The sequence below is a fragment of the Condylura cristata genome, unplaced genomic scaffold, assembly GCF_000260355.1.
Source record: "Condylura cristata isolate star-nosed mole 26May11 unplaced genomic scaffold, ConCri1.0 scaffold00001, whole genome shotgun sequence".
NCBI lineage: Eukaryota > Metazoa > Chordata > Mammalia > Eulipotyphla > Talpidae > Condylura > Condylura cristata.
The window spans coordinates 17400457-17428303 of NW_004567102.1; the positions used below are offsets into that span (position 1 = coordinate 17400457).

At 40.6% G+C, this 27847-nt stretch overlaps 1 protein-coding gene across 2 annotated transcripts in view; it reads right to left on the reverse strand.

Moving 5' to 3' along the window:
* ELOVL5 (ELOVL fatty acid elongase 5) overlaps nt 1–26444 on the reverse strand; it is a 65613-nt gene extending 39169 nt beyond the window's left edge. The window contains exon 1 of one of the 2 annotated variants that reach the window (XM_012723573.1): nt 26289–26444. The gene's annotated coding sequence lies outside the window, so the exon portion shown is untranslated. The remainder of the gene's footprint in view (nt 1–26288) is intronic. The other variant, XM_004673576.2, reaches the window with a different exon arrangement.
* Nucleotides 26445–27847: the final 1403 nt, after the last annotated feature.

Genomic DNA, 27847 nt, shown 5'->3' on the forward strand with positions numbered 1-27847 from the left:
GTTTTTGCTAAACATGGAACTTCCCTACGACCCAGCAATCCCACTCTTAGGTATCTACCCAAAAGACACAAAAGCACTGATTCAAAAAGATACCTGCACCCCCATGTTTATTGCTGCTTTATTCACAATTGGACAGACATGGAAACAGCCCAAATGCTCAAAAATGGATGACTGAATAAAAAAGATGTGATACATATACACAATGGAATATTACTGAGCAAGCAACCAAAAAAAAGAAACATGTCTTTTGCAGCGACATGGATGGAGCTGGAAAAGATCATGCTTAGTGAAATAAGCCAGGAAGAAAAGGAAAAACACCAGATGGTTTCACTTATAGCAGGAATATAACAGAACAGGCGAGAAAATAATGATGATGAAGAACAGCTATATACCAGAGACATTTTATGGCGGTGGAGTGGGGAATGGGATCAAAAACAGTGGGGGGGGGGGGGAATACACTGGGGACTATGGTGATGGCACATGAGTGATTTGGTGATGGGAAACCCAAGGAGATTGCAACTACGATGGAAAAATACACACAAATATGTAAAAATAAACTATTATAAAATAAAAATAAATAAAAATAAAATGTATTATTTTTTTTTCACCAATGATTTTTTTTTTCATATGCACCAACAACTTAATATGGGGAGAAAGAATGTCTTAGAGCTAAGATGCACTAGAACAAACCACCATAGACCAGTGGCTTAAATGACAGACACTAGTTTCTCACAGTTCTGGAGAGTGTGAAGTCCAAAATAAAGTGTCACCATGATGTTCAGTTTCCAGTAAGCACTCTTATTGGCTTGCACTTTCTAAGCACTAGAGAGCACAACTCTGTTCTCTTCCTCTTCTCATACAGGTACTAATTCCATCATGAGAGGCCCATCCTCATGACAGAGTTGAAACCTATTTATTACAGTAGACCCTCTAGCCACGGTTTGGCTTTCTGAGTAAGTCTTGGCCCCAAAATATTATGTACAATAAGATCATTCTAAGAGACAGACCACATCATTTTTGTTGCAGCATGTTGTAATAACTGTTCTATTTTTTAAATGAATATAATAGTTTATTTTTACATCATTTTGTGCATTTTTCCATCTCAGTTGTAATCCTTGGGCTTCCAATCACCAAATCACCCATATGCCATCACCATAGTCCAGTGCATTTCCCTCCCCCCACTGTTTTTGATCCCATTCCCTACTTCACCCACATAAAATGTCTCTGGTATATAGCTGTACATTACTATTATTATTATTATTATTTTCTTGCCTGGTGCGTATATTCCTGCTATGAGTGAAACTATCTGGTATTTTTCCTTTTCTTTCTGGCTTATTTCACTAAGGATGATCTTTTCCAGCTCCATCCATGTTGCTGCAAAAGACATGTGTTTCTCTTTTTTGGTTGTTCAGTAATATTCCATTGTGTATATGTACCACATCTTTCTAATCGGTCATCCATTTTTGGGTATTTGGGCTATTTCCGTGGTCTGTCCAATTGTGAATAAAGCAGCAATAAACATGGGGGTGCAGGTATCTTTTTGAATCCGTGCTTTTGTGTCTTTTGGGTAGATATCTAGGAGTGGGATTGCCGGAAACTCCATGTTTAGCAGCTTGAGGAACCTCCAATAACTGTTCTTTCTTTCTTTTTTTTTAAAGAGTTATTAATCTCTTACTGGATCTAATCAATAACTTAAACTTTATCATAGGTATATGTAATCAAAAACCCGGTATGTAGGGTTCTGTACTATCAATGGTTTTAGGCATTCACCTGGGTGTCTGAAATATATTTCCCAAGGGTAAAGGAAGATTACTATACCTCCCAAAGTCATCACCTCCCATTACCATTACTCCTTAATATTGGGGTTCCACCATGTAAATTTTGAGGGTATAAAAACATTCAACCCATATCAGAGAGGTTAAGGGTATGACTGCTCCTTTATAAAAATCAAGCCTCTACCATGAATTGTTTTCATTCACTCAAGTAATGAGAACAAAATTTCTACAAAAGGGCTGTATTCCACATTGTCAATTTATAAACTAGTCATCTGGTCTTTGGAAAATTACATATTTTAGTTTCTATAGAAATGTTAATATTAGTAGTTCTTAACCTTTTAGGCATCCCACACCAAATGTGAAAATTAGTTTAAAGCAAAGAACACCTATGTATCATCAAATGACACAATTTGGCTAAAAATGACATTTAGAGTCCCCCAAATCTAGAACCAATCCTACCTCAAATTGCCCACAGCACTAAAATTAAAACCCTAGCTGTAAGTGGCTAACAGACGTGCAGATGACCCTGAACTACTTACTCATAAAGAACTACTTATCAACTTTAGGTTCTATTTCTGTGAGAAAATGTAATATAAGTAAGTATAATTGGAGTTATAATCCTCTGGGCTCTGATACTTCACATGGTAATGTAATCTTCAATAAACTGCTCATCAAGCTCAGTTCCCTGATCCATAAACATGTACACAATTTGGGGTTGTTGTAAAGATTAAACGAAATTATATGAAGCTCTGCCATAATATATAAGCACATCAATTCATGCAGCTATTTTAATTATCAGCAGCAAACATCCATCAAACACATTTAATGCACTGTGTCACTGGCCCAGAAATATCTAAATAAATATGCCTTCAGAGAGTTCAGAGTCTAGCAAGGGAAAGAAAAATGACAAATTTTGGTATCTTGATCAGGTGTATACAGGAGGACATGGGCATAAAGGAGGCAATTCTAAGTGGGGAAGAGTGGGTCAGATAAGGTTACACAGAATGAGCATTAAAACATACCAATGGGCCCTCCCTGGTGGCGCAGCGGGTTAAAGCACAGCACTAAGAAGCTAAAGCCACTTCCGCATGAGTTCGATTCCCGCCTGCCCCGGAGGAGTGCACATGGCGAGGCAGACCTCTCCTGACCCGCCCGCTGCTCCCCTCAGCAGTGTACTTCATAGATCTGCCTGTTCTGCTCCCCGTTCTGTCTCTGGTGAAGCCTCTCACCATCCCTGAGCCTCTGGTCTGTACCCCAGTTCTGTATGCACAAATAAATAAATCTTTAAAAAACATACCAATGGAACAAGAGAAAAGCAAAAGTGGAAAAAATTATGCTGCAAAGTAGTTAAGGGCTTAGTGTTTGATTTTTCAAACAGGGAAAGTGGAAATGAGAATGGTGTGGGTAGGAAATAAGGTGTGATCAAGGTCAAGTCAGATTAGATGACTACTGCAGTAGTCTACACACAAGATGAAAGACATCCTAGGGTATGACATTGGAAAGAACACAGAGGCCACACAGATGAGATGTCCAGGGATGGGTAAGATGAAGTAAAGAAGGAAACACAAGCTCTGGCTTCTCGTTCTGTACCCTGGGTGGGGGTTATCTGATGAGTCAGGGAGCAGTGAGAAAAGTAGCCTGGAAGAAGAGATTAGTCAAAGTTCTGGCCATCTTGAAATGCATGCTCTTACTAATTTTAACCATAGATTATACAGATATCTAAGTTTACAGTTTATTGAGTTAGGAAGATGGTCATTATGTTTTTACTTAGTGGGGTGCAAATTAGGGAACACTCACTGAACTGACACGTTCTCTTACAGTGAAAAATATAGAAGTTGAGCAATATATTGAAGTTTATAATATTAAGTGCAGCAAGTTTAAATTGAAGCCACACATCTGCTTGGGGATCTATATATTCTTGCTATCCTAAGTAAACATTAAGTTAGCTATGTCCTAACATGAATTACGCACTTCAAGAGGTTGAATTATTTAGTAAATTGCAATTTCCCTTCACTAAATGGTATGCTAATGACAGTGCTAAAAGGAAGCTTTCCAAAGGAAGCTATCATGTTAACATGGCCAGGAGAATTTGATAAAACCTAACCCAGTCCATTTTAAAGGATGTTTTACATTCTTGTTTTGAAGTCCTTTAAAGGTCAGAATGATTACAATAGCAACTGACACTTAGTCCTTTCTATGTGCCAGTCTTTCTGCTGTAAATGTACAAGGGCAGTCTCACTCCTTATACTGGCTTTCACATGCCCCCTTTCACAGATAAGTATACTGAGGGAGAGAGCAACAAAGCATTTATCCTTAGGGCACACCAACAGCAGATAGTAAATCCTGAGTCTGCCTTTATATACACTGCTCCTATTGCCTCCTCATATTACAGTAGAAAATAAAGGACTATTTATTGCAGAAAATCTGGAAAGTTTTTGTTCCATTTTAAAGTAAAACAAAAAGTGAGCAAGAGTGTTGCAGGATCTATATTCCCCTTTTTACCATTATAATCAGATTTAAGCAAGTCAACCTCTTAAAAAAGTCCAGTCTGGAACATTCCCTTAAATGGGGGTAAGAGATTATCTAAGTCAAATGAGATTGTTTCATGCAGCACATTCAACATAGAGCTATGCTAATATCACATGAATGTAAGTTTTTTTTCCTTATGCTTTAAAAAGGTATATACTTGTGGGCCCTCCCTGGTGGCGCAGCGGGTTAAAGCACTGCACTGAGAAGCTAAAGCCACTTCCGCATGAGTTCAATCCCCGCCTGCCCCAGAGGTGACCACATGGCGCGGCAGACCTCTCCTGACCCGCCCACTGCTCCCCTAAGCAGTGTACTTCGTCGATCTGCCTGTTCTGCTCCCCACTGTCTCTGGTGAATCCTCTCACCCTCCGCATCTCTGACCTGTACCCCAGTTCTGTACGAATAAATAAATCTTTAAAAAAAAAAAAAGGTATATACTTGTAATACTGCCTGTCAACTAATCAATAGCAATAGCTTTCTTCATGAACCTAATTTTTGGGTTGGAGCAATATTTATATAAATGCTTTTGTTCCTTAACATTAGCCATTTAATCCATCTGCAAGGTTCTACTATTCTCAAATACTACTGCAGTGAACACCTTACACATAAAAGTTTAACTGTGTATTAAAATTTTCCCTAGGGTAGAGTCCCCAAAATTAGCCAATTAGGTCACATGGTTTTAATATATATTGCAAAATTTTTCTAAAACAATTTTAGCTATTAACAAATCCTACCAGCAGGGTTATCATGCACAGTCTACCTATGTGCATCCTGAGCTACTCACGTCTGGGTATTTCATGAAGGAAAAAAAAATTTCTTTTTTACTGATTTTGTTTTCTGTAAAATGTGCTAAATGTTAGCAGGAGCATAAAGGACCAAGGGGGTAAAAATAATAATAGCGAAAAACTATATACCAGAGTCATCTTACAAGGGTGGAGTGGGGAATGGGATAAAAAATGGGATGGGGTGGGAAATTCACTGGACTATGGTGATGGCACATGGGTGATTTGGTGATGGGAAGCCCACGGGGGTTACAAGAGATGGAAAAAGGCACAAGATGATGTAATAATAAACATACTAAAAAATGTAAAAAAGTGCTATGTGTATATTAAAAATATAAATCACAAAGAAATCTTAATAGCTAAATAAACATTGAAAATTTATATAAATACAAAAAGTTTTTTGGTTAGTGAGAAAAATATATAAATCCTGTGTGTCTCCTGTTTTCTAAAGTATTAATTTATGAATAAAAATTGGTATTTAACTGGTCACTTATGTTAGTCATTCTCAGGCTATTAGTAAATGTAATTGTCTATATTTACAATACTTGTCCTCAAACTAAGGAACTCTATCTAGTTACCATTGTTTAAAACCTCTAGGAGAATAATTATATATATCATAAGAAAAGCAAACAGATAAGGACTTTTTTTTTAAAGATTTATTTATTTATTCATACAGAACTAGGGTACAGGCCAGAGATGTGGAGGGTGAGAGGATTCACCAGAGACAGAGTGGGGAGCAGAAACAGGCAGATCGACGAAGTACACTGCTGAGGGGAACAGCGGGCATGTCAGGAGAGGTCTGCTGAGCCACGTGGATCTCATCCAGAGCAGGCAGGATCGAACTCATGTGGAAGTGGCTTAAGCTTCTTAGTGCTGTGCTTTAACCCGCTGTGCCACCAGGGAGGGTAGGTAAGGACTTTTCTTAAAGTCGATTGTTAACTATTTTGTCTAAGGACATGGACATTATTAAAAAGTTAAATTTACAGACAACCCATCTAAGGAATATTGTAAAACAACAGTAAACTTAGCCAGCTTAAAAAAGTGTATTATATGGGGCCCTCCCTGGTGCTGAAACGGGTTAAAGCATAGCACTATGAAGCTAGCCACAGCCACTGCAGCATGGGGTGTAGGTCAGAAGTGTGTGGAGGGGGTGAGAGGATTCTTGAGAGGCAGAGTGACATGCAGAACAGGCAGATTTACTAAAATACATTGATAATAAGGGAGCAGTGGGGGAGATAGGTGAGATCTGCTGTGCCATATGTGGTTAGCTCCCTGGCTGAAGATCCAACTCAGTCTTAACTGGGGCTATAGTGTTATAGTGCTGAGACTTAACCCCTAGGCTACCAGGGAGATCCTCTACATCTTAGATTAAAGCAGAAAGCTGAGGAATGAATTATAAGGAGAAAAAAAAAACATTTTTTTCCAGTTTCAGAGAGTATCAATAAAAACTTTTTTATTGGACCCTCCTTGGTGGTGCATTGGGTTAAAGCACAGCATTAAGAAACCAGCCACAGTTACTTCACCATGAGTTCGATACCCGCCCTGGAGGTGATCCACATGGTGCAGCAGACCTCTCCTGACCTGCCCGCTGCTCCCCTCAGCAGTGTACTTTGTCAGTTGTCCTGTTCTGTTCCACACTCTGTCTCTGGTGAATCCTCTCACCCCACCTGCACCTCTGGCTTGTATCCCATTTCTGTATGCATGTATAAATGAATCTTAAAAAAAAAATAAAGTATTATCTTGAGGTCTGATATAAGAAAGAATTTTCAGAGAAACAGTAGAAAAGGCCTGTGGGAATATTGCATAAATAAGTCCGCCACTTCTCTTAAATGGCATGTAGTACAGATTAACCTGAGGCCAAGGACTTTTTTTTGGACACTGATAACCCTATTCCACCTAGACTGAAAGAAGGTAGAAAAGTACTGTGTTAAAGGTCACTTAGGAGGAATTTATGCAATAATAAACACCAGGTCTAATGAGAGGCCGTTGCCTGTCTCCTGAGTTTGCCCCCTTTAACCCTACTTTCTAATGTGAAAATCCCATTGTAGGGTTAAGTTCTTTTAGAAAGATCAGCTCACAACATGACCATTTTTTTCCACACTCAAATTACTACTGACCAACATTTTCATGGGTCTAGATGTATTCAGGAACAAAACAATTTATGGAAAGATACAGAGAAGAATTATTTGGGTATTAGCAACCTAAAAGACAACTTCTAGACTAAGACACCCATCATCTGTCAAAAACCAAATATATATGCTTAAACCTGAATGCCTTTTTTGTATGAAATTCTGGTAGTTTAGCTATCATCCATAAGAAATAAAAATTATGAGCCATCTCTAGATATTAATGCACATCAACTCTTTATAAGCACTCTAGTACATGGTATGAACCTGAGTTTAAATTATCCTGTAAATAAACCAACCCATATTTTAAAAAATTATATATATTTTTTACATCATTCTTACTTTTTGTAAAGTATATGCTTTCTCCTCTCAGATGTAGTCCCCACTGAGTTTCCACCATTAATATACCCCTGCACCATCATTACAGCAACTTATGCTCTTCCCTGCCCTGTTTTGATCCCTTTCCCTTCCCTGCAGAATGTCTCTGATACAGCTGACTGTTTTGTTTTTTATAACTATCTTTTTTGCCCAATCCCTCGTTTTCCCCTACATTCCTCCTTTAAGTGAAACCATCTGATTATTTTTCTTTTCTGGATTACTTCACTGAACTATAAACCACAATATCACCCAATAGGCGAGGTTGTATCCAGGAGGGCGAGATCTGACAAGCATGGTTCAAAGAAGCTTCTCCAGACAAATGGGGCTTGAACTGACACTTAAAAGATTTATTTCTGTAAATATACCAAGTGCTGGGGGGAGAACTGAGAAAATGGGTAGACTCTGGGCAATGTTTCAAATTTTACCTTCACTTTATTAAGCAGCCATGTAATTGACTGGTTTTACACACACACACACAAAAAAGTCACCAGTTATTTAAAGTACATTGAAACATGTTAATGTTTCGTAAATGTTAATACATTCTGAGCAGACAATGGGAGAGAGCTTCACACATGTAGCATAAAAACCAGATGATTAAGGGTTGTACAAGGCAGAGGGCTTAGGAGGCAGAATCAGAATCTGTTGAAATATTCTTTGCTCTCAAGGAGACCACTCTGACTCCTCCCCTCTGGGAGAAAGCTCCAGACTAGATTGCAGATGACTCACATTTGCCCACCACCCATCAAAGGAAATTGAGGAAAACCCCAAAACTCAATGTCTGTTTTCCACCACACCCTGCTTACAACTAAGTAGAAGCTCTCAGAATGGTAGCTCTGCTTGTTTAGCAGGGCAAGATTACAAGAGCTTTCTACCCTTACAACTCATGAGAAAGTATCTACCTGCTAACTGCAGCAGGCAATTAGGGGTGACTCTGACCTTCCAACAAAAGAGAGTATTCCCATTTCAGAATGGGCTCTGTTTTCACATGTAGTCTTTTTCTTTGGGACCCCAAACATCCCATTTTGAAATAGGATATTGCTTCCTCTCTTAAAAAAAGCCCCTTATCCACCCAACCCTTTTCTACAGTCCCCCATTTGGCAGTCAAGCTGCTCTAAGTGATTACCATCTCCAAGCCAAATCAACAATGCCTGTCTCCCCTAGCTCAGGCTGGACTTGCAGTCAGCCCATTCCACAAATTAACTCTTGACATGGCATCCAACATCATGAAGTGCCAATCCTAGGTAGTTGATGGGTTAAAGTGACTGTTTTGCTGAGCTTTGAGTTGTGAATGTGAACTTAAAAATTTCCTCTCCTTAAAATGTCACCCTTTGATGTGGTGATGGGAAGCCCACAGGGATTACAACTGAGATGGAAAAATGCACAAAATGATGTAAAAATAAACTATTATTTAAAAAATGTATATTACCCTTTACATACTAGCTTAATGAACCTCAAAAACCTTATTATTAGTGAAAGTCAGATACAAAAGGCTATTATCATGTGATTCCTTTTATATGAACTATCTATAGCAGGCAAATCTACAGAAAGAGAAAATAGATTGATGGCTGCCCAGAGGCCACAGGAAGGGGAGAATGAAGAGTGATTAGTTCAGCCTTTGGGGTAATGAAAATGTTTCACAGAGGTGATTGAAGTATAATTCTGTGGATGAGCTAAGTACCAACGAATTATACACTTTAAGATGACTAATTTTATATTATATGAATTTCACTTCAAGAAAATTTTCAAATTTAAAAATAGGCACTCTTTTTGCTCCCAAGCATAGAATGGGTTTCCATTCTTTTACATGTACTCTGGATCCTTTCCAATGCTTTCAAGTATTCAACTTTCCTCCCTTTTACCTTCAATTTTCTCTGTAGGATCCTTTTCTTTACTGACAAATCTGCTTATGTCTCCTCAATGTAAAAATCTTTCCCATAACCTTAAATACCATCAAAGGCTATCTCACACTCATAAAAAGCAGCCAATATTAGCAACTTCCTCTTTTCCTCTAGTTCTGTTTCTGGTGATGAGGTAGTTCACTGATAGTGAAACCTACCTGCTATACACTTCTAAAATTGATAGGTACAGTATGAGAAATTCTTACTAAAAAATGGATAAGCCTGCAAGACACTCTGAGGTCAAGAATGACACAGGAAATGAGCCATGAAAAAGCAGCTCCAAGATACTCTTGGAGTGGCACTGCCCCAAACAAGACATAAGAGACAGGAGGCTATTTAAGAAGTATAGCTTAGGGGACTCCCTGGTGGGCTAGGGGTTAAGTCTCAGCATTATCACCATGAAGGTTTGAGTCTGATCCCCTGCCAGAGAGCTAACCCACATGGCGCTGCAGACCTCTCCTGTCTCCCACGCTGCTCCCCTCAGCAGTGTACTTCATGGATCTGCCTGTTCTGCTTCCCACTCTGTCTCTGGTGAATGCTCTTACCCCTGGCACCTATGCCAGCACCCCAGTTATTTACACAAAAATAAATAAAATCTTTAGAAATATATTTAACTTAACTAAATTAAAAATTGCAATCATTAGTTGCAATACATTCTAAGTACTCAGTAAGTACATATGACTAATAGTTACAGAGTGGGATCTCCACAAAAAAAGGGAGGCTCCATGTTCTCTGCCCCACATAATGAAGGGTGGAGCTCAGCGGGGAGGGAAAGGCAGAGAAGAGGGAGAAAACACTTGGCGAGACTTAGAAGAGGCACATGGAGCACAGAAACATGTGAGTAAGCAGTCCTGCTTGTTTCTCAGCTTTGGACTTGCAGCAGGGACGTGGGGGGACATGTGAGAAATATATGGGTCAAAGACCTATAGAGAGGCTGACAATGGTTGCATTTACCTTGATTTGTACTTGGATTTTTCTCCTTTCCTCCCAGACTTGCCTGGACCCATCTGCCCCTTTCCGTGGTTCCCTGTCTGAGTTGCCTTGGACTTCTGGTAAGCTTTTGGGCCACTTTGGACAGGCCCTGTTTGGTTGGGCATTAACCCACAAAGGAATGGATAACTTTGGGATTGGGAAACTATTATCCTTTCTTCTCTATGTACAATATTCTACTAAAGTTCTTTCATACTAAGAGTATGCTTTGCCCTTATGTGGCAGGAGGCAGAACCTCTTTAGAACATGCAAGTTTGGGGATGCTAGGGTACCTGCTCAGCCTGCACATTAATATAATAATGATATATTGACATATGGGAAAAATAAACCCCATAGAAAAATCCCAGTGTCGAGAAACAGAGCAATTTAATATATGCTGGTAGCTGATTCAGATGTCATGGAACCTGAGGCCATAAACAACTTGAAAGAATTCTCTGTAGTAAAATAAAAGGGAGGTGTGCTATACTGTTTAGTCCACAAAGTAAAACTCTATATGTCGTTCATCAGACCAAAAAGATCAGAGGAATCTTCTAACTCATGAAATTATAATAAAAGTGTCTAGATACAGAAAATGCAGCAAAATTTCTGTTAAAAGTATTGTGCAAAATCAAGAGTTAAAAGATTAAATAGCATTTATCAAACAGACATGAACAAAAAAAGTAAAAAATATTCTAAAAGACAGTATGTTTTTATATATCCTATTTATACTTGTCGTAACAGGTAGGATAAATGAAATGAATATTCAAAAAACTTACTTGTACTAAGCAAGCTCTTAATTTACTCCTTTCAGATTTGAATTTTTATTTTAAAAGCTGACTATTATAGTCTTCTAATAGAGCATCCATCCAGTCAACAGTATTGAAGGACATGAATTTTAAATATTCTATCTATGTAGGTAGAATAGACCCTAAAAATACATTTATTTGTTAAAATGACCAAAACTAGCCCATCTGATTAAGTTCAAATGTGATGGTAAATTTAGACACCCTGTAGGATAAATTTACTCACGAGGAAACAGTAACTGCTAAAATTAAAAAAAAAAAAAAAAGTTCCACTAAATAGAGGAGTGCTCCCTTTTAAAAACAGAACAGGATCTGGTTAAAACAGGAATTCTGTAGAGGCATTTATGAGGAGCACTTAGGCTCTTTTCACAGATTTTCCAAGATCAAAACTTTTCTAGTAATACTGCTAACCTTACTTTTTCTAACTCATTTTCTTTCATCAATTATAAAGAGTCCCAGAGGCTACATAATATTTGTAATCTCAAAGGATTGAATGTATAAGAAGGTAAGAGGATCAAATTACTTTTATTAAACCATATATATAACAGATAAGGCAAAAATGTGAAACAATGCCTGCTTTTGGAAAATATTTTTTCAGAAGATATTAGCTAATTTATGTTATATCATGGGATATTTCTAGGTCTAAAGACAAAAACAACCCGAGATTCATAATTTTTTAAGTATAGTGCTCAAATAATATTTTAAAAGCTCTAAGAGGTTCTCTAAAATAAAGTGTGATAGCTGCTTAATTAAACATTGTGCAGAGAATTACTTTCCCTTATGTACAGCTTTATTTCTAAAAATAAAGATGCAAATTTACTTCTTATCTTAAAAGTAAACACTCCAAATATACCTCAAAAGCAATGTCGTTATTGACTTCAGGAGTTAAATTTAACTTAGAATATACAAGTTTTGTTTTGGTTAAAAATCAAACAAGTTTGAGGGGCTCTCCCTGATGGCACAACTGGTTAAAGCGCAGTACTAAAAAGCTAAAGCCACTTTGGCATGAGTTTGATCCCTGCCCACCCCGGAGGTGACCCAGATGGCGCGGCAGACCTCTCCTGACCCGCCCACTGTTCCGCTCAGCAGTGTACTTAGTCCATTTGCTTTTTCTGCTCCCCACTCTGTTTCTGGTGAATCCTCTCACCGCCCCTGCACCTCTGGCCTGTACCCCAGTTCTGTATGCATAGATAAATCAATTTAAAAAAAAAAATTCAAACAAGTTTAGGTTAAACACACTCAAAAAAGTTGTAGTTGCTAAAATGTTATTATTTTGAAAACAATTAAACCTTAACTATAATTTAAAATACTTAAAATAATTAAGTTGTTGCTAGTTTCCTACTAACTCATCAAATTATGTGTACTAGGTATTAAGAGAAACAACACCAATCAAACAGGATAAACTGATCTTCACATTACTGTGTGCATAAAATCTCCCAAAGTTTCTCTAGCCAAAGCATGATACAAAATATTCTTCCAAATGAGGTCACTCTCATGGAAACTTTTACCCACCAAAAATTAAAAGTGTGCCATCAATAAGGAGAGAGGCAAGTTTCCTGTCACTTAACCGCATCAGGTAATGTGACGAATGTATTCACCAATCAACCACCAAATGCTGAAGTGCTTAAAGAGAGTACAAAAGTTCAGGAAGCCAAAAGGCCATTTTTCCTGACTCCAATTTGCTATGATAAAACTTACCTTTTAAAAACCACACTCCATTTGCCTGTCATCTCAACTGTTCATTTCCAGGTCCTAGTTTCTTTGACCTTTATTTTTTTAAATCAGTTTAGTAAGGGGTTTTGCAAAACTTCAGAAAGCAGACTCCTTGGACAGAAAGCTGTTACCCTCCCCACTGACTGCAGGGTAGGCTGCTCCCTACCCCAGTTTATATGGCTGCCCTCAGGGCTCACATCAGTATTGACAAGTGGGGTGCCAGCTGCAGGGCTGGCACCAACACCCAACACTATACCAAAATACAGCTACCAGAATGAAAGAGTCCCAGATGAAGAAGTAATAAAGCAGGACAACAGGGAGACAAAGAGGAGAATATGAATGAGGGAGAAAATTATATGACACACCCTTCTCCAAAGAATCTATGACATTTTACTTTTCCAGGCAGGACTTTCATCATTTGGAAGAATATTCCTTTGAAAGAGCAGCGACAAGGACACAACAAATCCCGAATGAAGCTTAACACTTAATTGCCAAAGACACACTATAAATAATGAAGTCTGTTTTTAAGAAATCAATAATTTTGAGTCAGGCATTCTTTAGGTCATGGCCACAGGGCAGATATTTGCAGGTTTCTCTACAAAATGTTTTCAATATTTGCTTTTTTAGTTTGGAAAACATCACAGAGAAAAGCCTATGAATCAAGCAGACTCATGAAGGGAAAGAACTTGATTTCAAGGGTTGGGGGAAAGTGTTTATAGTGGAGGGTGCAGCTGGAATGGTAATAATGGACCCTGAAGAACTGAACTAGCCTTCTTCCCCCCTCTTCTTCCTCGGTACAGCTTAGCTATTTTTGCACTTTGGATTTTTTGGAGACTCTGTCTTACAGGGATACTAATGTCAACCCACAACTGAGCACACATAAATCTTATTTAAATCAAATCAAAGGCAAAGAAGAGCAGAAAGCTTAGTTGGTCAACTTACAGTAGGATTTCTTGTTTAGGACTTACTTTTCTGCAGAATGAAATACAAACAACAGTAATAGAGGTTATTATGTAAAGTTTATGGAAGATTTTTCTATTAGTCAATCTCCTATCTTTATAGATTTAAAAAAGTTATATACAGTATATTCACTGAAAAAATCCTTTTCATTTATAAGCTCAAAATACATGGTACAAATGTCACCAAGAAGAGAGGAGGAGAAAAACTGCATCATTCAATAGGTAGAGGCAACATGGTGCCCCAGGAAAACCCTCTGATATCAGTACATGCCACAAGATCTGAAATGGTTTATTTCTGAGAAGTCTGTATTTTCAGTCATTTTAACCAAACTTATTATGAAGAACAAAGCAATTCAGAAACTAAGGACCTTCAAGATGCAATCATATTTCAAGTGTATATAGAGTTCAATGGCAAATTTTAAGACCAGGCATGGAAATGTTATTTATATATATATATATAATGCCATTCATTTTTCTTTTTTCAGCACTAGCCACCATGTTTCAGGGTCCAGTATCCCCAACTCAGTGGATAAGATCTGACAGTGTCAGGGCACAGAGGGGAAGAATATGTGACCATGTGACCTTGAGTGACTGGCTGGGTGACAACAGAGAACCACCAGAACCCAAGATGCTTCTGGGAAGATAACTACAGCAGAGGGAAATAGGAAGGGCCACAAAACTACATGACTTTTATTTAGTTCATTAAAAGTATTATTTATTTAGGCATAAATTTGTTTAAAAAATGTTAGGGTACCCAGATTGGCAATAAGAATAGGCATGTTGGAGGCCTCCCTGGAGGCATAAGGATTAAATCTTAGCACTATCAAGCTATTGGCAGCCACTGAGGCATGAGTTCAATCCCTGGCCCAGGAGCTAACCCACATGGCCCAGTACCTCTCCTGTCTCACCCGCAGCTCCCCACAGGACTGTATTTCAGTAGATCTGTCTGTTCTGCTCCCCACTCTGTCTCTGGGCAAGGCTCTCAACCCCCTGCATCTCTGGCCTAGACTCTAGTTCTTGTATGCATAATCTTTTTTTAAAAAAATGGACAAAACACTAGGAAAATTTTCTTAATATTAAGAAATGTGTCCAACTAGATTCTTACAAAGAGTTGCTGAATCTCTTCATTGGAGAAATTTTTTAAAAGGATATCGTGATATAACACAAACAATTGAGAGCCAATCCTATATCCTCAATCCCACCCTCAAGAGCCAGTTTTCGTATGACCTCTTCATTTATATATGCATGTAGTGCTCCTAAACCTCAAATTCAAGCCCCCAAAATGAATTCATCACACTCTCTCACAATCTTTGGTTTCCTTCTGATTCCATATTTCCTACTATTCCCGTTAACATTCCCTGAAAGCAAGCTCTATCCTTCCTTCATCCTGCACTGCATACCAGCCACACAGGGCTTCAGGCCCAAGTGACCATGCTATGGTATCAGCCACCTTCCCACTCACCCTCTAACTCTACCTTCATGTCTTTGCAGGAACTGTCAGTCTTCTATGGACTCTCAGCCTCCAGAACCACCTTCTCTCCAATCCTGCTAATAAATGAATCTGCCACTTTCCCATTCACTCTGCACACTAACTGACCACTGTACTTGGTCTCTGTGGCTGTAACAACTTACCATAAACCTGTGAGTTAAAACACAACAAATTTATCTTAGAGTTCAGGGGACTACAAGTCCAAAGAAAGTCTCACCACACCAAAATCAAGGTGTCAGCAGGTCTGCACTACTTTCTGGAGGCTCTTCGACAGAATCCTTTTCCAGCTTCTGAAGACTGCCTGCCATTCTTGGCTCATGGTCCTTTTATATCCAAACCCGATAAAACTAGGTGGTCACACTACCATTTTTTCTAGTTCTCATCTGCCTCTTCTACATTGAAAGATCTTTCTGAATACACTCAGCCCCTCTGAGGAACCCAGGAAGCGCTCCTTTAGTCAGCTAAAGAGCCACCGTGTGTCCCCTTTGCTGAGAGCCTAATTCAGGTGCTGGGAATTAGGACAGAGGATGGGGGCGGGGCAGGCAACATCATCATCTAACACAATCACCTAACAGGAGACACTAGGAAAGGCGAAAGTCAAACAAAATGCAGACTACTATCAAGATTTTGTCAGCCCTTTTACACTGAAAAAAGTGCTGAGTTGGGGGTTTATAGAAGATCAAAGCACAATGCCCAATAGCGGGCAGGTCAACTGTGGATCCTCACCCCGCGGCACAACTGCAGGACCACTAAGGTTCAGGAAACAATTTTGCTTGTTTAACAAATGGTAAGCAAAGAGTTTGTAAGGCTACAAGTAGCCTGCTACCTCACCCAGTATCCAGTGTTCAGACATTCCAAACAAATGATCGCTCTCCCAAGATGGCACCATCCCATCATTGAGGGCCTGGAGCTCAAGGCATGCCAGCAAGCTTTGGGTTAAGGACCAACTCACCACAGCTGGAGGTGCTCACAGGTCAGGCCAATGAAATGACACACAGCAGCCCACAGCAAGTCTGAAGGTTGGGATGGTCAGCGCGGGAAACTGGGCCAGACAGCAGGAGAGGCAGCAGCACTGAGAGGGGGAGCTGGATGATTAAGAGTGGTTAACAGCTCTTGAGGTGACTGGCCAGTAGTGCCAGCTGCCACTGGTAACTAGGAGGCAGAGTATCAGAAAACATTGTGTTGAAGCTCTTTGCGAGTTGTTGGCTATTCTGCAACCATCCCAGGATGGGTAGGTTCACAGTCGGTTCCAGTGATTTGAAAGAGGCTTTTGGAGTCCTTGGCATCATTTTCACAGATTTTAAAGGTAAGCAGAGAAACCAAGCTGGCAGGGAGAGACAGCAACTTGAACTCCCTGTGAATTTCAAACACTTTTTTCTAGAGTTCTCCCTTGGTCTCATCCTCTCATAGCAGTTCCACAATCACCATCTCTGAGTAACGCCGCTCTCCCATCCCTGAACTCTATGCTCAGATGTGCATACTCGCACATGCGCACACATGCAGGTGTCTGCAGTCAGGTACACGTGCCCCACACCCACGCATCCTCTACGTTATCCTGATCAAGGCAACAGGTGAGAGCCACAGAGGCCAATGGCACAGAAGCCTAACTTCGTTTACCCTACACTGGCCCACACCAGCAAGTAACAGCTCTTTGAGACACCAGGCCCAGGGCTTTTGGCGCTCCTTTCACGTGGCATCAGAGGCAGGCTGGATTGCAAGTACAGCTGCCTAGTCTCTTCGAAGCGTTAACTTCTCTTCTTTCTTCAGAGTTGGGCTGCTGGATGCTTCTCCTTCAGAGATCAGGAACAGAGTGTGTGAGAATCTCAAGTTGGCACCTGCCTTGACTTATATCTTCTTTAGTGTCCCCCACCTACAAGTCTGACTGGATCAACTGCAATCCTATGGCTGAAAGGACCATATCAATTAGCTCACAGCTCAGACCTAATTGGGTCTATTCTGTGATTCAGGCACCAAATCCACGAGCTTCTCTGCTGTCTGCAGCTGGAGGAAGCCAGTGTTGGTGCTGGCACAGGGAGACTCCATGTTCCCCCCTGCAGCTACATGCCCTGGGGTAATGTGGTAGGGGAACTACTGCTGCCCACCATCACTGTTGGCCTCTTGCAGCTTGAGCCCCAATGGGGCCACTGGTTATGGACAGTAAAATGTCTGTCACCATTGCCACTTACACTGCCTGCAAGCAGCTTCTGAGGCCAGGCGCCAATCTTTCTGTGGGGCCCGGTTTCAGTACCAAAGATTACCTGGCTCCCTGGTACCCCAAGAGTTAAGTATACCGCTTAATTTTATATTAACCCCTCCATGACTCCAAAATGCTCCTGCAGTATTATCTTACACACTTCAAGTACCTTATACCATAAACAAAATGCAGAGCTCAGAAGTACCAAGCAAACCAGACTTCTCTTCTGCATCCACTCTCAATTTGTTCTAGCTACTAAGCTACTCCCCATTCACCTTGCAAATTATACTCATCTTTCAAGGTCCAGTCAAATGCCACCTATCCTCTAGATCTTTCTTCCCCAAAGAAAATGGTGGGGGCATGCGCCCCACACCAGTACATAGGTAACAGAGAGAGCTTAGCTAGAGAATGGTTTCTAGTATTGCTCTATATCTTGTTATGTGACTCTGAGCAAGCCATTTACTCTCTCAATCTTGGATGCATCATCTGTCAAGCTGAAGGGGCAGATCAAGTTATTTCTAGTCTTTCCCAATTGTTAAGCTCCATGGAAGTGATAGGATTTGTATCCAATTCTTTCAATCTCCAAAACCACAAACTTGAGGCCTTCATTATGTCTCAACTGGATTAATATACTCCCTTCTAACAGAGGTTCCCTGCTTTCAGACCTGTGGTGTTCTTCATACCAAAAAGCATCTTCCCGTTATCAATCTGGAATTCACAAGAAGTAGATTGGAAATAAATACCTGAGATGGTGGATGTATGAGTGGATGAGCAGATACCTGAATCTAGAGGAAAGCAGGTCACCCAACTGAGGTCAGCCTTCCAAAAGTACTTTGCAATTATTCAGCTAAATCTTGAATTTGGGGAAATTTTAAAAACATACTAGTCCAATTCTCAAAAAGACAAAAAACTCACTTAAGCTCTGTATCAACAGGACTCCACAAAAGCACCTACCCCATTGTCATTGCAGTCATCACCACCTTCCTCTGGGGTTATTCCAAAACTACTACTCCGTATAAAGTAAATGCTGCTTAGAAAATGAGGCAAACATAGTAATGACAGTATTCTGGGAACATGGAAGTCCTGCGATACAGTCTTTAGGGGGGGCTCTTTGAAGAAGCTCTGACCTGTTTCACCTGGCAACCGATGTCTTTGCTGACGCATACTTATAGAAAAGACCAAGGTGGGTCACTGACATCAAGATCCTACTCAGGTCTCTAACAGCTCCCCTTAAAGTCTGAGCTTAAAGAGGCTGAGTGCTACTTTAATCATATTCTAAATCACACTGCAATTGCAAATAGCTGAGAGACAACCATTTAAGGGGCTTTTAAGCACCATTTTCTGCCATGGGCAGCTACTTAAAAATCTCTTCTGATTGCAATTGCTTAATGATGTGATTACTTGAATATTTGAAATAAATTATCACATTCTCCAAGCTAATTCGTATAAAATATACAAAGGCAGCATTAAAGACTCAGATGAAATTAAAAGAGGGCGGAGAAATATAATTAATAAAGTTAAGTTATGCTACCCCCCCAAGAAAAAAATGACTTAAAAGACCAGTTTACATCTGTGCAACATAAATATGTGACAAGAAAACACATTTCTTTCTTTAAATTCAATCTAAACACCAACATTTTATAAGTTGTTTGTGTGGGGGTGAAAGCGGAGAGAATTGAAGTGTGTTTTGAAAAAGGCTACTACATATAACATTCAATGGAATAGTCATTTGTACATCTCTTCTTATAGAGCATATCTAAAGCCAACATGGTCACAGTCCATGTTAATATATAAACCAGTGTGTGAATTTCGTGATGCTCTTATTTTCGGAATGATGGTACTTATAGCCATTATAACACAGACCTAGTGACCCACGCCCAGAAAGAAAACAAAATCATTCTAAAAGAATCTGAGAGAATCCCAAGAGAACTGAAGGCAGTGAGAAACGCGACTATCTTAAATGAACAGGGTCTGTGTCAGAATGACCTACTAGAGGTTTCCAAAATACACAAGACTTACAGCTCTACCTAGGGAAAATCAGACAATCTGGAGACATGGGTCCCCTAGGGGGTTGGGTGCCCTTCACTAGCGGTCCACACATCTTAGGTCTTATACGCCTTGTAAATCAAACCCAGGTGGAGCTTGGCATCACGTTATTCCAGTAAAAAGAGGAATCTGCAGCAGACTGTAGCCAGTCTGCTTAGATTTGATTAGAAACTGAGCCTTGAACAAGAACACATGATACTTCTCTTAGTTTCTTCATCTGTAAAAATGGGCTAACTACCTCACAAGAATTTGTGAGGCCAAAATGAATTAAAATCTGTAGAACACTTTAGAAAAGTGGTTGGTATGTGATCTTGAGAAGCTACATTCAATGCCTATGAAACAGCCTTACTCTTTTTATAAGCTGTTAAGTATTCCACAGTCCAGCTGTAGTGATTTATTCTTATGAAGTGTCTTTACTAGTGATGCTTTTAATTCTTTATTGTAAGTAAAGCTTCAGTGAATATACTATATGATCACAAGGCTTTCTATCATTAAATTAGTCTCCTACTTAACTTCCATGTAAAATATTGACAGTTTGAACATCCTCTAAAGCAGGCACAGGTATTATCACCTCCAAATTTTACATAAGACTTGGAGTTTCAAAGAGGGGACTGACTTACAGCCAGAGCCTCTATAGGCAAAGCTGGAATCCTATGCAGACGAGCAGTTGTTCACCTTAAAGGCATCTTCAATCTGCTTCCTACAGCTTTATTTTTAAAAAGCATAGGTGCTCTTAAAAATGTACCATAAACCCATAGAAGAAATATTCAGAAGTTCTATAAGAAGTATATGCAAACTTTCACAGAACTGCATACTAGCTCACAAACAGGGCAGATGGAAGTGTCATCTAGAGGTAAATATTATTTCTTCTGCCAAAGACTGAAGCGGAGGTACCCTGAACACTATCCCAAGGGACACACACCGCACTGCCAAACTCCCAGGGAAGCAAATGAATAATTATTGAATTTGGTATCATGAGAACTATTCTTTGGGGAAGGAGAAATTCGTTAACAATTACTCTGTAATAGCATTTATTGTGCCAAGACAAAAAGGGGAACAGGTACCTTAGGGTTCAGAAAAAAACATAAAATAATGACCTGAGTGGACAATTCTTGGGCCTGATATAATTAAATGTGTTTAGTATGGGCTTCTAAGAGATCAACTGTCATAGGGAGGAAATTGTTGACAAAGGAAGGACTTAACATGGAACTTATAACTAACATGTGCTCGAATGAGGGTACTAATATAGTCAGAAATTGCAGGTGTATTTCAAGAAAGCTGTTACTTCCCTAACTAGAAAAATAACCAGGATAGTACTAGCACTAAACGTTAGACTATTTCCCAAATCCCCAGTCAGCAAGAAGATATCAAAAAAAGGTCTATAAGTTTAAGCTCAGATATTAAACATGTAACGCACAACTAGAAGAGGGCAGAGGAAGGAGGATGGGAATTAAATCTTTCTGAAAATGTACCACATATGAATATTTTCAATTCAGAGCCACACACCTTTAAAAGTGAATGCACACAAAAAAAAAAAAAAAAAAAGTGAATGCACACACGTCAAAAATGTTCCTATGCCAGTTGGAGCCCAGTGGGAACCTTGGAAACAATAACATTTGTGGGTTAAAATCCGCTGTGTGTGTGTGTGTATGTGTTAGAGGTTGGGGGAGAGTGTTCTATTACAGAAACTCAAAATGACATCAACTTACTTTCTGAATAAATCACTCTGGTAGGCTAGAACATCTCCAGCAATTGTATTTAAATTTCCATCACTGACTTTGACATCTACCGTTCTAAGATCTAAAATATTTCAAGTGTCCTTCGTTATCCTAGTCAAACAGAAACAACAGAAAAAAAAGTAAAAAAGAAAACAAAAAATTTGCTCCAAAAGGACCTGGAAATTACCTGCATTTAAATTTTCATTTTTTAAAGAGCAATGCACGGAGCTGATTTTCTTATGGTTGGTTAGTGGCAAGTTAGGACAAGAAAAGATGGCAACCGGGTACTACACAAGCCTTAGGCATCCTACCTTAAACAACTATGCCTTCCCAATCTTCTCAGGTCACTTCAGTATTAGTAACCATAATGTGTCTTCCTATAAATCAATGTTTACTTTAATATCTATTATCAGCTGAGGTAACCCAGCTGATAGGCCAAAAGGTTTGGTTTTTATCCCTTGCTCTGCCAGCAGCTGACTTTGTGAGCTTCAACAATAATAGGGTTTTTCCTTTTTGTTAGTTTGTTTTTTCAAAAAGCTGTATTTATTCCATTTGAAGAACGCTCATTTTTTATGGAAAAAAATGGTGATAATACAGTGATTTTTCAGACTGCTTAGAAAAGTAAACTGGTGACTTTGTCGGACTTTTCTTTTTCTCACTAATGTAATGTGACCTTTGCTAAAAAGTTAAGATATGGACAGGAGGAAATGGTTTGTCTGGATATGTATCTGTATCATTACACTTCTACCTAATTACAAAGCTTCCTCTTCCATCATACCATATTTTTTCTATCACTTACTCTTGAGGGTTCCTTTCTTCTTGTTGGTCCTGATCTTATCCTTGAAACAATTTCCTGTAACTAGTTCTCTGGACTGTGCTCATGGCTGTGCTCCAGGCAGGGCTTTGCCACTGCCCTGGTCTCCTCTAACCACATCACAGGTCATGTCCACATTCCCAGTCTCTCTCTAGGCCAGTCTATCCAACATACTCCTGACAAGACTCATGGTCCTGGAGCACAGCATTTATACTGCACTCCCCTCAGGTCAAAAACTTCAGTGTAATGTTAACCAAACACTTCAGAGGAAATGGAGCAGGCCAGCAGCTATAATGCTCTGTGACTTTGGGCAAGTGTCCAAACTTCTTTACCTCTACGTCATCACCTGTGAAATGAGGATACTCATAGTACCAATTAATAATAATAGAGAATATAAATCCATGTAAAGTGTTTAATGCAGGATTTGACACATAATAACTTAAAAGCCATTATTATGATCAACAACTTGCATTTGTAAGCTTTTCTTCCACTTCAGTCTTCTCCATCAGCTTCTGTGATCCAGGCTACCTTGTCTTTTGCAGGGATGCCATACTTGTTTGTTCTCCAGTCCCCTCTCTCCTAGAATGTACCTCCTATCTCCGCATGTCAACAAAGTTTCCTCTATGAAATGTAAGGTTAAATTAATATACCAATTAATTCTCTTTCATATAATACAGTCATATTGCTATTACATCCTCAGAGACTCTTGTAGCAGACTCTGTGACATCCCTCATGTCCACAGGCCCTTCCTGAAGGTATAGTAGCAATCAAGCAGGTAAGGTGAGGTTTAAATCTAGATCCTTAGTTCCTTAGATATGCATTGTTCTAGTTCAAGTAACTAGGGCCTAAAAAAGTCATCTCAAGGCCAAGGAACCTCTTTGGAAGGTGGTGTGAAGGGAAATTTCCATATGAGAATATTACTGGAGGGTACAGAAAGAGAGGCTATTGCTGGAAGTTATCCTTGCAAAATCAGTCTAAGGATATAATCAATATCTGATAGGATACCAGAGAAAACCCACAAGAATTCTGCCCTCAGGGCTTTTTTCAGAAACCAGGTGTTCTTGTAAAGCCTATCTGAGTTGTTTTTCTGACTCTTACACCTATAGCATCCTGGCCAGCAGTATTAATCACTGATAAGTCTAACATAGGTAACTCTGCCATAAGGCCTTCTCAGATACAGTTAAATGAGTTCCCAGAAATCTACTTTTGATTCCCTTTTGGTCCAACGTATCAATTAAGTATAGGTATAAAAGGATTAAAGCTAATTTGGAAAGCCCTCTAGAGTAAGTAGCTGTGTCATTCATCTTTGTATACAGCATCTCCCTCCAGCAAGCAAGTGCTCACATGCATGCACACAACAGTTATATAAGTGACACAGGGCCCCTCTGATCAAATAATCCTAGCAATACCAGAACAGATGGAGGAGAAGATAAACTGTAGGAGAAAAAGCTATGTGAACTTGGGCAAGCACTTGGCATGTCTAGGACTTAGTTGTGAGTTATTTAAAGAGGTGGATGGAAGATAAAAACTTCTCATAGGGATGTTCTAAGAATTGTGTATGGAAAACAACTGTTAACTTATGTGTTCATATCAGAATGTTTGAAACTGAAAGCATGTAAAGAAAAACTTATTAACGGGTACATAATGGAAAGGTTATTCATCAGTAAAAGTTTTGGTATGCAAAAAGGAGGAATTCAAAATTATAAAATTTCTTAGGAGGCAGAAGGATGTGGTAGGGAAATAAAGAAATAAAATAAACACTATTATCTACTTAGGCATCAAAGTTATCCTAAAAGAAGTAAACAGTTTTGCCTTGATTTGTATAATGATTTGGAAATAGGACACCCAAGAAGTTATACCTCTAGAAGCTGGAGGACAATCAATAAGAATGCTGATAGCAAAAGTGGAGAGAGTGGAAGGAAATTTCTTGCAAACATACAAAAATTAAGATTTCTACCAACAGAAAAAAGCCAAAAAACAAAAAAACTCTTGATCCTAGGGAATGACACTTTATAAAGTTAACTTTATAAAGATACTAGAATTAGTGCCTGTGAAGACCTACTTTTTGCACATTTTTCCAGTTACTTCAGATTCTCAAGCTTAATTCTTTGCCATCTTTTCTAAATTTCACTTTCCCTTCCCCAAGAAAAAAATGAAAGAGGAAACATTTATCAAACCATTATTTGGCAGATACCATCACACTGGACTCTTTTTGTTTTTGTACCATTTTTGAAACAAACACAAAACTTCACTTATAGACAAGGAAATCCAGTTAATGAGATGAGGACAGTGAAGTCATGAGGTACTTTTCTTGAAAATCTGGACAAATTTTGATGTGCTTTCTACTTGACTTTCAGCAAAGCTCTAGCCTATGGTCTGTAAAATGAGACATCTGCTATCAGTAACATTTTAACTTTGTCTTCAGTTAAAAATGGAAAAGAAAAGGCATTAGAGAAACTGAACAGGAAGTTCCTGGCAATAAGAAATATCTGAGGTAAATATCTTAAAAGGACTATGAATGACATTTCCCTTTCAAGTGCGGAGCTTTCCTAGAGGAATCCTAGGCAGTGTCTGAGCTGACTTGTCCTTTACAGCAGATGGGAAGTTAAGCGTTCCTCCATAGCCATCGACTGCAAAACCGACTGTGTTCTTATCTGCAGATTCTACACCAAACGCAGTGGGCTGAACCGTGCACGCAAAACAAGTGCAAACCAACAGGTTATCTGTCAAATAGGGAACGAGTTACAAAACCTAACGGCAATATTAGCTCTTCAGGCAAACTTCCTGCCACGAGTATGCCGTTAAAAAATTAAGGCTGATAAAGGATTTTGTTGTACAGTTTAAAAAAAAAAAATTAAGGCTGATCGCTCCCTACGAATCCCTGCCAAGCACCCCTGGGCTCTCCAGCCCTGCTCGGGAATCAAGCACTAGATTCTCCCAAGCCGGACCCCAAAAGTTGTACAAATACATTCTCCAAATATGCAGTCAAGAAGCCAGGAATGATAAAACCAGACACCACAACCCTTAAAGTGCCAAGAACGTGGAATGGTTTTAAGAGTTTAAAAGAATAATTCTGCTCCAGGTTTTACTATCTTCTCCCAGAGGTGGGCCAGCGGGGGTTGAGGGGGGCGGCAGGAGGGTGAGTCGTTAAGTCTGAAAACCCGTCAAAGGGCACTTTTCCTTACCAGCGCCACACGCGCGTCCCCCGGGCTCCCCCCAGCCGAGAGCTACTTCCGCGCAGCGCGCCTCCCGCCCAGCCAGCGGCTCCCGCCTCTCCCGCGCAGGGACTCCCCAAAGGGCCGCCCAGGTCGCTCCCGAGTTCCCGCCCCTCACTTTCCAACCGGCCTCACCCCTCTCCAAGTACCTAGGGCTGCAGTTGTCTGGTTTTAATAAAGCCCGAAGTGGTCCCGAGCTAGCGGGAGGGGGCGGGCGGGGGGGCGGGCGGGGGGGGGCGGGGAGGGACAGAGAAAAAGAAAAGGCCGGAGGATCCCCGCTCTGCGAGCCCCGCACGGGACGAAGGCGGGAGCCGACTCTACTCGCGACCCCGCTGAGGTTCTCCGAACTTACCCAGGTTTTGTTCTCCCCCAAAGAAAACACTCCTCAGAAGGTGCTTCCCCAGACCGCACAAACAGCCAGTTCATCCCCACAGGGCGACTGACCAGAGCGCACAAACCCATCGACCCATCCCGCTGCTTCTCTGGGTACAGTGTGTGTCCCCGGAGTGCCTGTCAACGTGCAAAAGTGCCCCCCAGCTGCTTCCACAAGCCGAACAGGTGCGACCGCATCGCGAGGGAAACTCCCGAGGCGACCAACCTCAGCCTCGGCAACGGGGGCAGCCGCCTCGCGCCTGCTGCTCTCCCCGCGCCGGCCGTCCCTGCCCGGGAAGCCAGGCTGGTCCCCCGTAGCCGGCCGGGCTAGCAGCCCCAAGACACGCGGGGTTGGGGAGGCGGTGGGGCGCAGCGGGCCTCGCGGCAGTTATTTGCATCGGTGTCGGAACCTCACGACGGTTCGCAGTCCTCGCGTCCCGGCGGCGCGCTCAGCCGGGTGTCATGGCCGAGAGGCGGCCCCCGGAGAAGTTTCTCGGAGCTGACGACTTACCTCCTATCCCAAAGGGCGGCAGCAGCTTTGAGAAGAGGCGAGGCGGCAGCCGGAGTGCCAGTGACCACTCGCGGCGGAGCAAGATGTGGGAGCGACGCTCGGATAACGAGGCACAGCGGAGCTGGGAAGAGGAAGGCGCTGGGTATCTACAATCAGAACGTGGGCTGACCGTGACGTCACAATGGCGCGGCCAGCCAATCGCCGCCCGAAGGATGAATCAAGCGCTATGATGTCATGCGGTCCCGGAGCCAATTGCGAGACAATAGAACTTTCGTGATTGTAAATTCCAGAATCCGATGCAGAGGGGAGCCGAAGATCGGGTTGGCCCCGTCTGGTTCACGTGTCTCTGGGCAATTTTATCCCCTTTCTTCCTAATAAGCCTGCGTGGAACGCAGAGCCTGCGCAATAGCGGTGCTGAAGTTCCCGATGCCAGGCGTGACAGGGTTGCATGGCCGCGTTTAGACGGCAGGAGCCCACTCCAGCTGCCCACGCTGGTGGCCCGCTCCTCACCGGTTCTGGGAGGGATCCAGTTCACTTAGGTTTTAGCTGAAAGGGTTAAATGCCCCCTTGGGGTCACCGGAACGGAGGTCTGTGTTGAAGGCAACAATCATAAAAACAATCAAAACTGACGGTATAGCTAACTCCGTTGTGTGGGATTTATCAGTGATAGGAGGGCGGGGCGGGGGGGGGGAGGGACGGTGGACGGGAGACTTCAGATTTTATCTTAGAGATTGCGCCCAACTCCATTTCTACTCCAGAAATTATCCTAAAGACTTGTCTTAAGCACTTATGACAAAGTTCTTCACGGTCAAGATCCTTGCTGTTTTTCATATTTAGATAACTTAAGACTTTCACATTGTCCTAGGCTTTCCCAGTATTAAGCTCTGAAGTTAAGCCTCTCTGCTTGTACCTTTTTGCTTTATATCTGCTATTCCATGTCTATCTACCAAACTCAGTTCAACCATTTAATGTAGGCAGATTATTTCTTTTGCATATTTACAGTATAATGATCATCATATGCCCACTGAGTTCCAGGCACTGTGCCACTGCAGGAGGAATACAGAAACACAAGGAAATAAATACAAATTAGGTAATTTAAATACACACAAATAAATGAGATTTTTAACAACCAGGTGTCATTCCACAAACTGTAAGACACTGTGCTAGGTTTTAAGAATAAAAAAATTCCAAGAGTCCCCACACTGGTAAAATGATACTGTCAGGAAATAACCACAATGCAGAATGGCAAATGCTACAATGGACACCAAGATAAAAGTATACTCTAGAGGAAGAGTTTGGCAATGTTCTCTCCTTTGTTCTCCATCCTTTTGCCAGTTCCTGAAGGCCAGAGCTGTTTCTGCTGTTTGTCATGCTGAGCTCTACCTTTTTAGGTTTTTCAATTTTGAAATTACAGTTGATATTCAAAAATTCACAAATTTTACATAGCAAGTGATTTTTTTTATTGTGCTCACCTATCAATAAGATGGTTAAAGCTTATACTACAAAACATTTGGATTTATTTTAAATTATGGACTCACACATTTAATATTATATATATG